At 42.1% G+C, this 13,069-nt stretch overlaps 1 pseudogene; it reads left to right on the top strand.

The window, feature by feature from the left end:
* Positions 1 to 9,618: 9,618 nt before the first annotated feature.
* On the top strand, positions 9,619 to 11,968 carry LOC148687548 (fatty acid-binding protein, heart pseudogene; annotated as a pseudogene).
* Positions 11,969 to 13,069: the final 1,101 nt, after the last annotated feature.

Below are 13,069 nucleotides of genomic sequence, written 5' to 3'. Positions count from 1 at the left end.
ATCAGAAACAAATACTTCCCCACATTCCTTGGCTAATCAATGCTTTTTCAAAAGGGGTGCAGCCAGATTCTAAAGATGTCCCTAAACCTGTGATTGTCAGGAGAGGAGAATAATGGATAAAGCGTAGAGCAGCCACATGGGCTCAGTTCCTTTCCCTGCATTTTTCTCTGAAGTTTTTCAGTAGTATTAAAAACGAATAACAAACTGGGTTGGCTGGCCAATCATCTGACATAGCAATGCATGTCTATTATTTAAAGAAGGGAAACGTTTGAATGAAGCTCACCCCCCAAAAACTTGTCAAAAATATTTGTCAAGCATTGATCGCTGCAGCGATTTTCACCATGCCCTTGGCAGACAAATAGTGAGGGCATGGCCCCAGCCAATGGTGGCTGGTGGGGCTGCTAGGAAGTCACAGGGTGTGGCAAAGGAGTGGTCATAGAGGTGTGGCCACGTGGAGCGTTTGGTTCATCCTCAGAGAACTCTGTGTCTGCTACCAGATCAGGGCTAGGCATGACACAGGTCTGTTTAAGCCAGTGCTGTAACGGATTGCATTTAGATTCTTCTGCTCACTCAGTAGAAGACAAGGCAGTACATTACTAGGTTAAATAGGCCCAAGAGAGAAATACTGAAATGATGTTTGTGGTGGTTTTCTTTAAAAAACCTTTTTGAGCTAATAGTCAATATATATCACCAGATTTTTGAAGTATCATCCCAATAAAGGAAAGTGTGTGTGTGTGTGTGTATGTTACAATACCCCACCAAAAATATATCCACTGTTCAAAAAAATGGTTTTTTAAAATAGCAGAATAAGTTTATTTGTCATCCTCAAGCACGTGCCAATCTCCCTCCACCTAAGTCAGATGGATAAAACATTTTATTTCCACCACATGCTTTCCATTGCTGTTCTTGCTAAATAACCCTCTTTCCAAAAATGACTGAAGAATTCACGTAATTGCTGAAGCATGGGGAATGATGAATGAAGAACACATTAAAAAAAAGATTTTGTGCCATCAGAACACTGAGTCCTGCCCAACTGGTGAGATTTCTTGCTGATAACAGGCAGCTTCACATACCAGTACTCTGTTTTAAATATTCTGTTTTAACAGCTCAGCAGCTCACGCTGAAACCGTCACACTGCCTGTTAGCTCAAGTTACCTCTGACCCGGTGTCACTTAATATATGTGGCTCCAATATCTGGATTTAGTGGAACCTGGGAAAACTGGAGTAACTGTTGGTGGAAACAAAATGACTTGTGTGCATTTTTCTGTGCAAGATCTGCACTGGAACCTATAGAGATGTGCAGAGAGGGATGGTTTTGTGGCTTTAGAATCACAAAATAAAAGCAAATACTAACAAGGTTTTTGACCAGATTCAGCTCTTTCTTTTTCTGAGGTACAAGCAAACACTATAATAAATATGGATATTCTTAGTGGATTACAGTAGCCACTTCCTATCACAGATAACCAGTCATGGATCTTTCTGTCTATCTGTTGTGATAGAACTCCATCCAGTGAATTGCACCTTATATCATGTCTGTTTTCCTGCCTAATGCCTCTTGCTATTTCCAGTCGGTCACCCCATCCTGCTCTATTCCTTAGCCTTTGGGTGCTTGTTTCCAGCTTTATGGCACCTGTAAACTCTATTTTCTGAGCTCTAAATGAGCTCCAAAGTTGTACAGGTGCATTTCCTTGCAGCGACACGTATGTTTTTGCAGTGTTGCTTGATAATTGTAAGGTAAAGTTGCGGTTGCGGCGCTCATCTCGCTTTATTGGCCGAGGGAGCCGGCGTACAGATTCCGGGCCATGTGGCCAGCATGACAAAGCCGCTTCTGGCGAACCAGAGCAGCGCATGGAAACGCCGTTTACCTTCCCGCTGCAGCGGTACCTATTTATCTACTTGCACTTTGACGTGCTTTCGAACTGCTAGGTTGGCAGGAGCTGGGACCGAGCAACGGGAGCTCACCCCATCGCAGAGATTCAAACCGCCGACCTTTTGATCGGCAAGCCCTAGACTCTGTGGTTTAACCCACAGCACCACCCACGTCCCTTTGAGAATTGTAGTGTGGGGATTTTATGGTGATGTGTGAATCAATCTATTTCTGGTCCATCACAGATTTGCCTGTGTTCATTCATAAGTCTGCCCTGTTCTGTTCTGCATTTATCTGTGATGTTCCTTTTTTATCTGTACAAGAGTCTTTGTATTTAAATATACAGTATTTAATATGCCAAGTCATCTCACTCTGTCTAGTGGTAAAATTAGCCCCATTAAAGAGTTTAGATTTGAGAAGGACCTTAAAGAGAGAGTGGGAAATGGCTTGATAAATGCAGAGGGCAGGACATTCCAGGCATAGGCTGCTGCATGGTAGAAAGCACAGAGACAAAGGGTCAGAGTTGAGCTTGTCTGGAACAAAGGGTGAAAGAACTGAGAAGGGAATAGTCTGGTAGGAAATTTATGAATGCAGCAACTACTTCTTAGCATCATTTACTTTGACCCTGCTGCAAGGGAAGCTTGTGGCGGCTTAGGATGGAGATCTATTCAACACAGGGCTCCCATTTTGTCACACATCTCCTCCAGCTGTTGTTTATCAACCAGCCATGCTGATTTGCTCACACAAAGCTTACATGGAGGTAATGCTTGACCTGTAATGAGCACTCCTTCTGATTTGTTTGCAGGGAGATCATATGACAATGAGCATCCATCTTGATTTGCTTGCAGTCTATACATCTTCCTGTTGATCATTCATTCACCCCACACTTTTCAGTGCATTTCCTTATGACTTTCCAAACTTCTCAAAATCCAGCTGTTGTATTTTAAATGGTTCTGAGGTGCCCAAGCGCTCTCATCCACTTTAATTGTGCAAATCTAAATTTCCAGTATGCTCTCGAAACCCTCCCGCAAAATGCTGCCTGTCTGGAGGTGATGACAGCAAGCCTTCCTAAATCAAGGAATGAATGTGTTTTCGTTTCCTACATTTAAAGAACAAAAATGCAAAACAAAAAGGTGGCTTGGCTTTCCTGCTTTATGTTTCTTGCTCCATGGCTCCAACCTAGCCGCTGAAACACACTAAATCAACCCTCAAAGAGATGGGAGTTCACGGACTCCGTAGGAACATCAGAAACTAACTTATATCAAATGCTGACTGGCTATGCTGGCTGGCAGTAGCTCTTCAGGGTTTCTGAGATTGAATCTGAGACCTTTGGTATGTAAAGCATGTTCTGTATCACTAAGCTATGATCCGCTCTTTAAAATCTGGAAGTTAGCCAAGAGGGATTGGAGGACAATTATTTCCAATGCCCTCAGTACAGAAATGCTTAACCTCAGTGCACCCAGGTAGCCCTGGTGAATCTAGTCATATGGGCCTCATATCCAAAATTTCTGTCTGTACCTTGAGATGTGAACCAAGAGATGCAAGCAGGTGTCAGAATTGTTCTAGGCCTCCTGCAATCCCCAAAGATGTCTTCAGCTTCTGAAAAGTGAATGACTGTGCAGGGGCAGCCCAGTTCATTTCACTACCTGAGGCAAAACAGAAAGAGGCTGTCTGCCCTCCCACTGAAGCCTCACTTACCGGTGATGTGTGAATGTGGCTCCTGGTGAGATCTCACGAGAGTCCTGCAAGATCTCACAAGAGCCCTGTGAAATCATGCAGAGGCCTCCACAAAATCTCGCGGGGGTCTCGTGAGATCTCACTGGAGCCCAGTGCAGCCCCTTCTTGCTTCTTTGGCTCACAGCAGGCATGTGACTGCAGAGGCACCCCTTGGATTCTGCTGCCAGAGGCCCTCACTTCATGCCTGCTGCAGTTTATTAAGGACGGGAAATGGCATAGTTATGTGGCTTTTCAAGAGGCATAATAATAACAATAACAATAAAGCTTTATTTTCTGTCCTTGGAGACAGTGGAAGAGCAAAGGATGCCACAAATGTCCCTGGCTGGCTAATGATGGACCTGAACTCTCAAGGTTGCCTCAGCAGAAACGTGACAGTGGACTTAATCTGAGTCAGGGCTAAGATGCAGCCCAAAGCCATTAAAGGTGATTTAAGGCAGGTGGGGCTGGACCTGTCAAGAGTGTTTCATAATGCTGTGTTATTCTTAAAAGTATCATTACCCTGGTTTCAGATGGCCCCTTTTGAGGATTTACAGCATTTATAGCGTTTGCACTAGCACCAAGCTGTAAATCAGGGGATATTTTCCAATTGCAGTACCTCCCTAGCTAGATTTTTATTTTGTTTTTTGTTTTTTAAAGTGGTATGTGTTTTCAACCACACAATACTTGTATCCCTTCTGAAGGGAAGGCCACACTTGAAACATCCAACTTGGAAAAGGGTGATGGTGGAACTTGGAGTACACTCAAGAATCTCCAGAGACTGTTAGGGCTGGATTAACTATTGTGCTAAGTAAAGCAACACAATAGGGTCTCTGCCAGCCTGAGACCTCAGCTGTGATGTACTCACATCTGGAAGTCTTCAGAGGTGGAGATGGTGGCTGTGCCTTTCTCCTCCTTGCACAGGTTTGCTTCCTCATTACAAGGCAGTTACCAGCTGTAGGATCACAGTGTTCTGTTGCGCCAGAAACAGTTTAGTCATGCTGGCCACATGACCCGGAAAGCTGTCTGTAGACAAATACTGGCTCCCTCGGCCTGAAACGAGATGAGCGCCACACCCCAGAGTTGCCTTTGACTGGATTTAACCATCCAGGGGTCCTTTACCTTTATTTTTATTTACATGCCCACATCACTTTGCATCTCTCTCTCTCTCTCTTTTTATAAGCTGATGAAAAGTCAACAGAATGTACAGTTTACCCCTAGCATATGCAATTTTGTACACATTACTTGGCTAGAGTAATGGCAAAATTCAGAGAAGTGTGAATTTCAAAGGAAGCTTGGGTTTCAAGTTTGCGGGGGTTTTGTGGGTTTTTGCGGGAAAGGACAAATTAGGTCGGTTTCCCTTTGTATGTGAACTGAATAAAATCTCACTCCATCCCTAGTCCCTCACCCACTTTGCTTAGTTGATGGCTCAGGAAAGACCAAACGGAAGATCCCCGGGCGTACACCCAACACTGAACTTTACAGGCCCTTAAATCCAGGCTTCTCTGTTTCATATGTGAAGTCTGTACCGTTTTTACATCTCCAATGATGCTGCATGATAAAACAATTTATTTATTTTGTAAAAGCCCCATATTCAGGTTTTAGAGGCTGCTGTCTGCTTTTCTGCTGGGAATAATTCCAACAATTGATATGTGAAGCAGGCGGGATTACCATCTCGGGAGCAAATCCTGCCCCAACAGAGACCTGGTGGCGGGGAAGTGCAGGGCGGGGGGGCGGGCTTCTCGTTCTTCGTTTCTTGCATTCCGTGACTGCTGTGTAAGCTTCTGTATGATTTGACCAGCTCTGGTCCCATCTGCTGAATAACACCCGAGAATTAGTGGACATTCTCAGCATGAGAATTTATTAAATCAACTTTCTTGCTTTCCTAATACATCCGGATTGCTTCCAAATTTTGGATGGGTCCATTTCTATGTCATCACTCCCATCCATTTGCGGTCCCCTGCTATTCCCCTTCTCACAGCTAAGTGTCAGGGGCTTAACGCCAGCTTAACTAGGGAAGAATATTAACCCAAGGGGCTTCCTACCGTGTTATGCTCCTCACTGCAGGCGGTTCCCCTGCTGTCAGCTCAGAATAAACTCCAGTGCAATGACCTTACCCCACAATGATTATAAGGATAAGCCCCAGCATTTGTTGTGGGCGAGAAAGAGAGAGGCAGAGAGAGAGAGAGAGAGAGAGAGAGAGAGAGAGAGGGAGGGAGGGAGGGAGGGAGAGTCATTGACTGTGGAGATAATATATAAGTCTAGTGAGGCTGAATAAGCTCCTCTGTGCACCAATAATGACTTTATAATTGTGAGAAGGAGGACATGATGTCCTCACTGAGTTATGAAACACGCAAAAGAGCTTTAGAATAGTAGTAATGCTGTAAGCCCAAGCATCTGAGGGCATTTTCCCTAGTTAGGTTTTGGCACAGAGAGATTAGTCGGTGATATTGCCTTTCCAAAGCCAAAGTCATGGACACAATGAACGGACAGGCACTGCCCCCCCCCAGAGTTGCATCAACAACCCTGGAGTCTAATTAACGGGGCTTAGAACTGGAATGGAGTGGTGGGGGAGAGGCATCTTGTTCACTATGCATGCTATATAGTTTAAATGTTGTTACATTGTTTGCTGATTTGAACATGCCCCATAAAGAGGTGGGAAAGATCATTGGAAAGATACATGTGCATAGAGTTTAAGGTGCTCATGTGTTCTACTGTGCAGAGGATAGTCCTCTATGAGAAGCTGTTCTCTGTTTGAGGAATGCCCAGCCCAAGTCTGATCTAAAGATAATAAATCATAAAAAGAAAGAGCAGGAGCCTTGAAATTGCCCATCAAGAGTTAGTAGCACCTGGATGGCAGATGGAACAGGCATCCTCCCCTTTGTGGTGAGATGCATTGTATTTCTATTTAAATCACAGTAATTATATTTAAATGTGCATCTATTCATATATGTTACCACATGCACATTTTATGCAGATTTGTGTCCTTTCTGTCATCCGTTTTCGGTGACGCATTATTGGCTACACTACAGAGTTACTCCAAAAGCTGACCACACCAAAGTTCTTTTGTAAAATTTCACTGCCAATACATCCTGTATGAAATCAGGACATTTTAATTGCTTCCAAACAGCAATGATCACAGTGGACATCACTCCAAACCTTGCTTTGGGAAAACAGACAGTTGGGAACAAGCTGTGGGCTTGAATGCTCCCTCCTCCTTTTCCTGATTTAATAGAATCATAGAATTGCAGAGTTGGAAGGGACCATGAGGGTCATCTAGTTTAACCCCCTGCAATGCAAGAATCTTTTGCCATGCAAGGGGCTTGAAGCCACAACCTCGAGATTAAAACTTGCATGTTCTACCAACTGGGCTATCCAGTTATTTGTTTAACAGTAGCAGGCCATAACATCTCACTCAGGTGGCCAAGCTACTCTTAGCACTAAGCAGAACTGCTTCCAAAAATTGATTTGTAAGCCCAGTTCAAATCACAATTTCAGAATAGTTTGGAGACAAATTATATTTAATGCTAACCAGAGTTTTCCTAGTTTGAAAGTCACACCAATCTGTGGTTAGCCAAATCAACAAAATGGAGAAGGAATCAATGTGCTAGAGGGCAGAAGGAAGAGGAGTTTGCAAGCCTGCAGCAAGTTCTTAGTACCACCTTTTGGAAGATCACTAGTGTGACATCTGAATGAGCAAATAACTGGTCATATGCAATGCAAATTATTTAAAGTAGCGTGGGCACACTACCAAGCCCCACCCTTTCAGGCAGATCACCTTAATCTTTAGTATTCAGGCTTCCAAATTGTGCGAATGGACTCCCTGCTTCAGAAATTTACTTTCTAATTCATGGAAAACTGCAAACGGGATTAAGGTAATGCTCTTGAGGGAGCGGGGCATGGCAGCACGCTCCCCACTCTACCCTCTCACAATTTTCATCACATGTAGCTATTGAATCCCTGACTATTGCTTGAATTCACATTACATATTACTTACATCTCATCCCTTTAATCTCACCAGGTTTCCACAATTCACTCCTGTTTCACACTTGCTCAGAAGAATGCCCATTGTGCTATCAAATTCAGCATACAGTGGTACCTCTACTTACGAATTTAATGCGTTCTGAACACACATTTGTAAGTTGGAAAAATTTGTAAGACAAATCCCATAGGAATGCATTGGGAGAAAAAATTCGTAAGTAAAAGCAACCCTATCTAAAAATTCGTAAGTAGAAAAAATCCTATCTAAATCGCATCCAAGATGGCGGACGGAACTCCATTCGTAAGTAGAAACATTTGTAAGTAGAGTTTTTCGTAAATAGAGATACGACTGTACATGTAAGTGGATAATTGCCAAGAAATCATATTTAACTTCAAAAGTGGAAACTTCTAAAAAAAAGTAGGAGGCAGACAAAAACACAATTGAAAAGGAAAGTCAAATCTCTCCAGAACACTTTGATATTATTCTAAGTTACAATAATGGGAGCTCTGCTAGAATGTATACCAGAGGGCACAAAAGATACCAACAACTCCAAGATCTGAACAAGCTTAGTTAATGAGTACAGCTGAGGAAGCTGTCTTTATTATTATTATTATTATTATTATTATTATTATTATTATTATTATTATTGGTTTTCTTGGTTTACAAAGATATGTGCAAAAAAAGGTTTTCCTCAGAAAATGGAAGACTTGCCCAGATGAAATCAAAAAGGAACACAAACTTTGGCAAAAGACATGCAAGCAGACAATAGCAGATATGAGAAAGAATGAAAAGTTTATATCACTAAAAACATGGATGATGATGAAACAGCAGAACCTGAAATCTAGACAGGGAAGTGGTTGGACTATTAGAAATGCATTAGATGTGCTAAAGGATGATAACAAGATTGCAAAACTGAATGAGTTATTTGTGTCTGTCTTCAATGCAGAAAATGTAGGACAGATCACTGTGCCTAAACTGACAAGACATTTTAGGCCTTATTGACAAAATTCACATTAACTAATTACTGAATCTCCCCAAGAGTTTATGAAGAATCAACATGGGAAATTTACAATATCCTAACAAAAATATGTTTCCTGCCTGTAAGATCAGCCTCCATACCAGAAGACCTGGAAGCAGCTAACGTAACACTTTTTTTTTGGTAAAACAAATGATCTAAGAAATTATAAACCTATTATCTTAATGCCCTTTTTCAGTCAATTGGTGGAAATCATTGCTAAAGATAAAATTATCAAGCATATAAAAGGACAAGTCTTGCTGAAGAAGAATCAGCTTGGCTTTTGAAAGCTAGGTCTTGTCTCCTTAACCTTTTAGAATTATTAAAAAGTGGCAACAAACATGGGTAGATGTGGTCTGGTAGGCATGTATCCTTGGACTTTCAAAAAGCTTTGACAAAGTCCTTCACCAAAGGCTCCTGAGTAAAAGGAAGTATTTCTTCACAGAGCACATAGTTAACGACCAAAGGATGATGTAACAGCCACATACTGTTTTAAAGGGGGTTTGAAAAAAATAATAAACAATAAGGCTGTCAATGGTTGAGAGTTATATACTGTCTCCAGGGTCTGAGACAGTATGCCTCTGAATACCATTTACTAGAGAACAACAGTGGGAGTGGGCTATTGCACCTATGTCTTCTTTGTGAGCTTCCTAGAGGCATCTGATTGTCGGAAACTGAATGCTGGATTGGATAGTCCTTTGGTCGTAGCAGGATTATTCTTGTGTGCTTTTGATTCCTAAATAGGTGCACTCTGTGAATTTTAATCCAAAGGATTTCTGCAAGACACTCCATTCCATGTCCTGGGATTCACATTAGCTCAGCTGAAATGAGTACATAGTGTCTTGCCGTGTATCCCTATTTCACAAAAATGCAGTAATATATTTGCACAATCTGGTGGATTTTAAAGTTCCAGATGAAACCAGTTTCTTAAGTCTGGACCAGCAAAATTCAAAATGGGTTTCCTTAGGAAGTTGACTGCAACACGATGTACGGGTCGGGTGACAGGATGAAAGGAAATAATATTTGTGGGGCTATTCTAAGATGTGTATCAAGTGGTAAGGTGGAATGCTGTCGGAAATGCTGTACAAACATTGTGTCTACCTTGTGGTTCTTTCCAACATCATGAAATAAATGTGACACTTGGCAGCAGCTTGTGTACAGAATGTTGAAATCATCCAAATTTTTATTGACTTGCACACTCAAATCTCAAACTCCTATGATAAATATAAGGGATTTCACTTGTGCAATGGAATTTCACTTTTGCAACAGGTTGGCAAGGATTGCATTCTCTGCTATTGTTGATGTAGTGCTACTCCCCTCTGCCCTGTCAATTACAGTTTCTTTCTCTTACATGACCCCAGGCAATCATTCAGACTTGTTTAGTTGCCGATATCCCCGAGAACAAACTGATCTGAAGTGATCCTAGCCAACAAAGAATGTGATGACATCACAGAGGAAAACAGAGTCTATTCTTACACTTTCTGAGTAAACAAACTTTGATCCCTTTTCCATGGCCACCCCCCCCCAATTCATCAAAGGGGCACACCATTTGACATGGACAATATTGTTTATGAAAACCGTTCCTCATTTCAGCTCAGCCCATTTAAACCGAGGGCAAATACAGCCTGTTCTCGCCAGTGTTTATGGAGCCCTCCCATACTGAATTACAACCCAACTGAGCTACAGGGCAAGGAGAGCATTTTTTGCTGGGCTTGAAAGAACCCACAGTTAACATACACTAAGGTTTAGCTTGCAATGCCACATATGCCAATGATTTGCAAAGCACAAAATCGAGTTAGATGTGTTTGTGATGATTTGATAGAAAAGACGCAAAAGAAGATTAGATTGGTTGCAGATTAGAACCACACTGGGACACCCAAGCCCTGGATATATATATATATATATATATATATATATATATATATGTGTGTGTGTGTGTGTGTGTGTGTGTGTGTGTGTGTGTGTGTGTGTGTATATATATATATATATATATATATATATATATATATATTCCAAACTTTACAGCAGGTAATGGAACATAGCCGGCACATCAAACATCATTTCACTGACCTTGAAGCCCATCTTGCAATGTGACCATTCATGGCCACTACACAGTTATTCCCATAAATTCTATTTTTAACCCGTTAACTTGCAATGGATACTGTTGTATCTAGGATATTTTTGTCTGTGGTAAAATTTCATCAACCAGTTTGCACTCACATGATGATAGTTTTACAGCAACGCTGCTGAGATAGGAACTATAAAATCACAGTTTGAATTGAAACCATGCTACAAAGAAACACAGTTTTAAGACAGGGGGGAAAAACACACACATTTCATGCTGTGGTGGCTTGCAGTAAAGGCTGAAAAAGAAAGTCGTAATTTTTGCAGATGTGGTGGTTCCATCTCGTTCCTGCCAAGGATGGGTTAGCTTTATTGTTTTGGAATGGATTTTCAAAACTATCGATATAATTACTTTCAAAATGGAAATGTACCCTTCCCCCTCTCAAAACACTTGCATGTCCTTAAAAAACAACAATGCGCCCCACATTGACGCAGAAATTGCTTCCTGAAATCTTTTCTAAAGAGCAAAAAAGTCCCTGCGAATTATATATAAATGTTTGCTTTCAATAATTAAACCTCCATTTGGATATGAAATGGTGGGAAATCTGCCGGTTGCGTTTCTTTGGTTAAGTTCAACAGATAGAAGGTTGGGAAGGGCTTCCCTGGAGTTCTTGTATCTCACATAAAATGTGTGGGTTTGCATCCAGTGCAGTATAAGTAAACATCCCATCAGTGTGAGAGGATTTATGCTTGCACAAGGGGACTTTCCCCCTTTCTTCCCCCCCTCTGCACACCTCCCCCAAATCTGCTCTGGAGGGTTGGGGGAAACCCCAAAATGGATTTAGGGTGTGTTTGGAGGTAGGAGAGGTGGGTAAAGATGCACATTTCGCAAAAGCCTCTCTCCTCGCTGTATAAACATTCCTGGCAAGGCTCGCCAAGGCTGAGGCTTTTGCAGGCATCCAGAACCTGAAATTTCAACGATTACATGAAAACTATCGGCATGGGCTTTGCCACAAGGCAGATGGTAAACCTGACCAAACCCACCACCATTATTGAGGTTGACGTCAACAAGGTCACCCTCAGGATGCAGAGCATTTTCAAGAGCACGGAGATCAAATTCACAATAGGAGAATAATTTGATGAGACAATTGCAGATGGCAGACATATCAAGTCCCTTGTGACACTATATGGAGGGAAACTCATTCATGTGCAGAAATGGGATGGGAAGGAGACCTCGCTAGTCCAAGAACTGAGGAACAGAAAGTTGATTTTGGCTCTGACAATGGGCAATGTGATCTGCCCCCGTACCTATCGAAAAGCAGAATAAGAGCCTATGTGTGTTCTCTTGCGAAGTCATCCAATGCCAAACTTGTAGCCAAATTACCTTTGTGATTCCCTTCCTCCCCACAAGTGTTGCTTTGTATACGGTAGTTGCTGAACCTTTTTTGAATCTCTCACCCTGATCTTTCGGGGTTTTCTTTTCTTTTGTTGCTTAAAAAAATACTGAAGAAGTGGGCGAGGCAGAAACAAACTATGTGGGAGTAATAAACTGAAATAGTTGTGTGTGTGTGTGTGTGTGTGTGTGTGTGTGTGTGTGTGTGTTTAAAAAAATACCAGTGTTGCTGTACCAATCCTGATTGGGACCTTGGTGGCTGTTGTTTTTAAAGAAAAAAGCAGGCAAGTAAAATGCAGACACACATTTGATGTTTTATCTGGTTTGGACCTGAGGATACCAGCACGGGGAAGGAATGTATTTCTTCTTGCAGTCCAATTAGAAAGTTGCCCTGAGAAAAAGCTCAAAGCATGTACAAATGTCTTTGTAGTTCTTAAGCTTGATCTTCTTATGCCTCCCCTGACTGCTAGCTCGTACATCTACTTTGGGCAGGTTAGCACAAGACTGCAGTGCATGCTCTTTTCCAGCTTTGAATGGTGGCAGTGCTGATTCATTTCTGAGGATCTGAGTTCCTCACCTGTTGCAGGGAATTTCCCCAACACTCCCCTGTCATTCTCTTTGTCAAGAGCCGTTGTGAATTAGGTCTTTTGATTTGTGGGTTGTCCAAAGCCCATGCAATTGTACCTGGCCACAGTACCTCTCTCGGGACTGCGTTTCAATTTTGCTTAAAACCTGTTGAGTAAGCACTTTCTGTGGGCAATTTGCTCTAGTAATATTTCTCTGCCACAAACTTTGAGCACCCCAGAGTTATGGGCAACATGACCGAGCCTTCCCAAATGCACACTAAATCTATTGTGCTGCCAATGTGCACCCTTGTTCTAAGCCCTGGGGAACAACAGTTTGCTTTTGTTTTTTAGTGAAGTTGCATCTACCCACAAGGGTATAGAAACAAACCCAAAGGGAACAAACACTATGGAAAAATGGTTTGTATAGGTAGCCCTTGCAAATGCCTTGGTCAAGGGCTCTAAGATTATT

This window comes from Zootoca vivipara, chromosome 1, assembly GCF_965207765.1.
Source record: "Zootoca vivipara chromosome 1, rZooViv2.hap1.1, whole genome shotgun sequence".
Lineage (NCBI taxonomy): Eukaryota > Metazoa > Chordata > Lepidosauria > Squamata > Lacertidae > Zootoca > Zootoca vivipara.
Note: the sequence above shows the minus strand (reverse complement) of the source record. Positions and strands in the feature narration are given on the sequence as shown.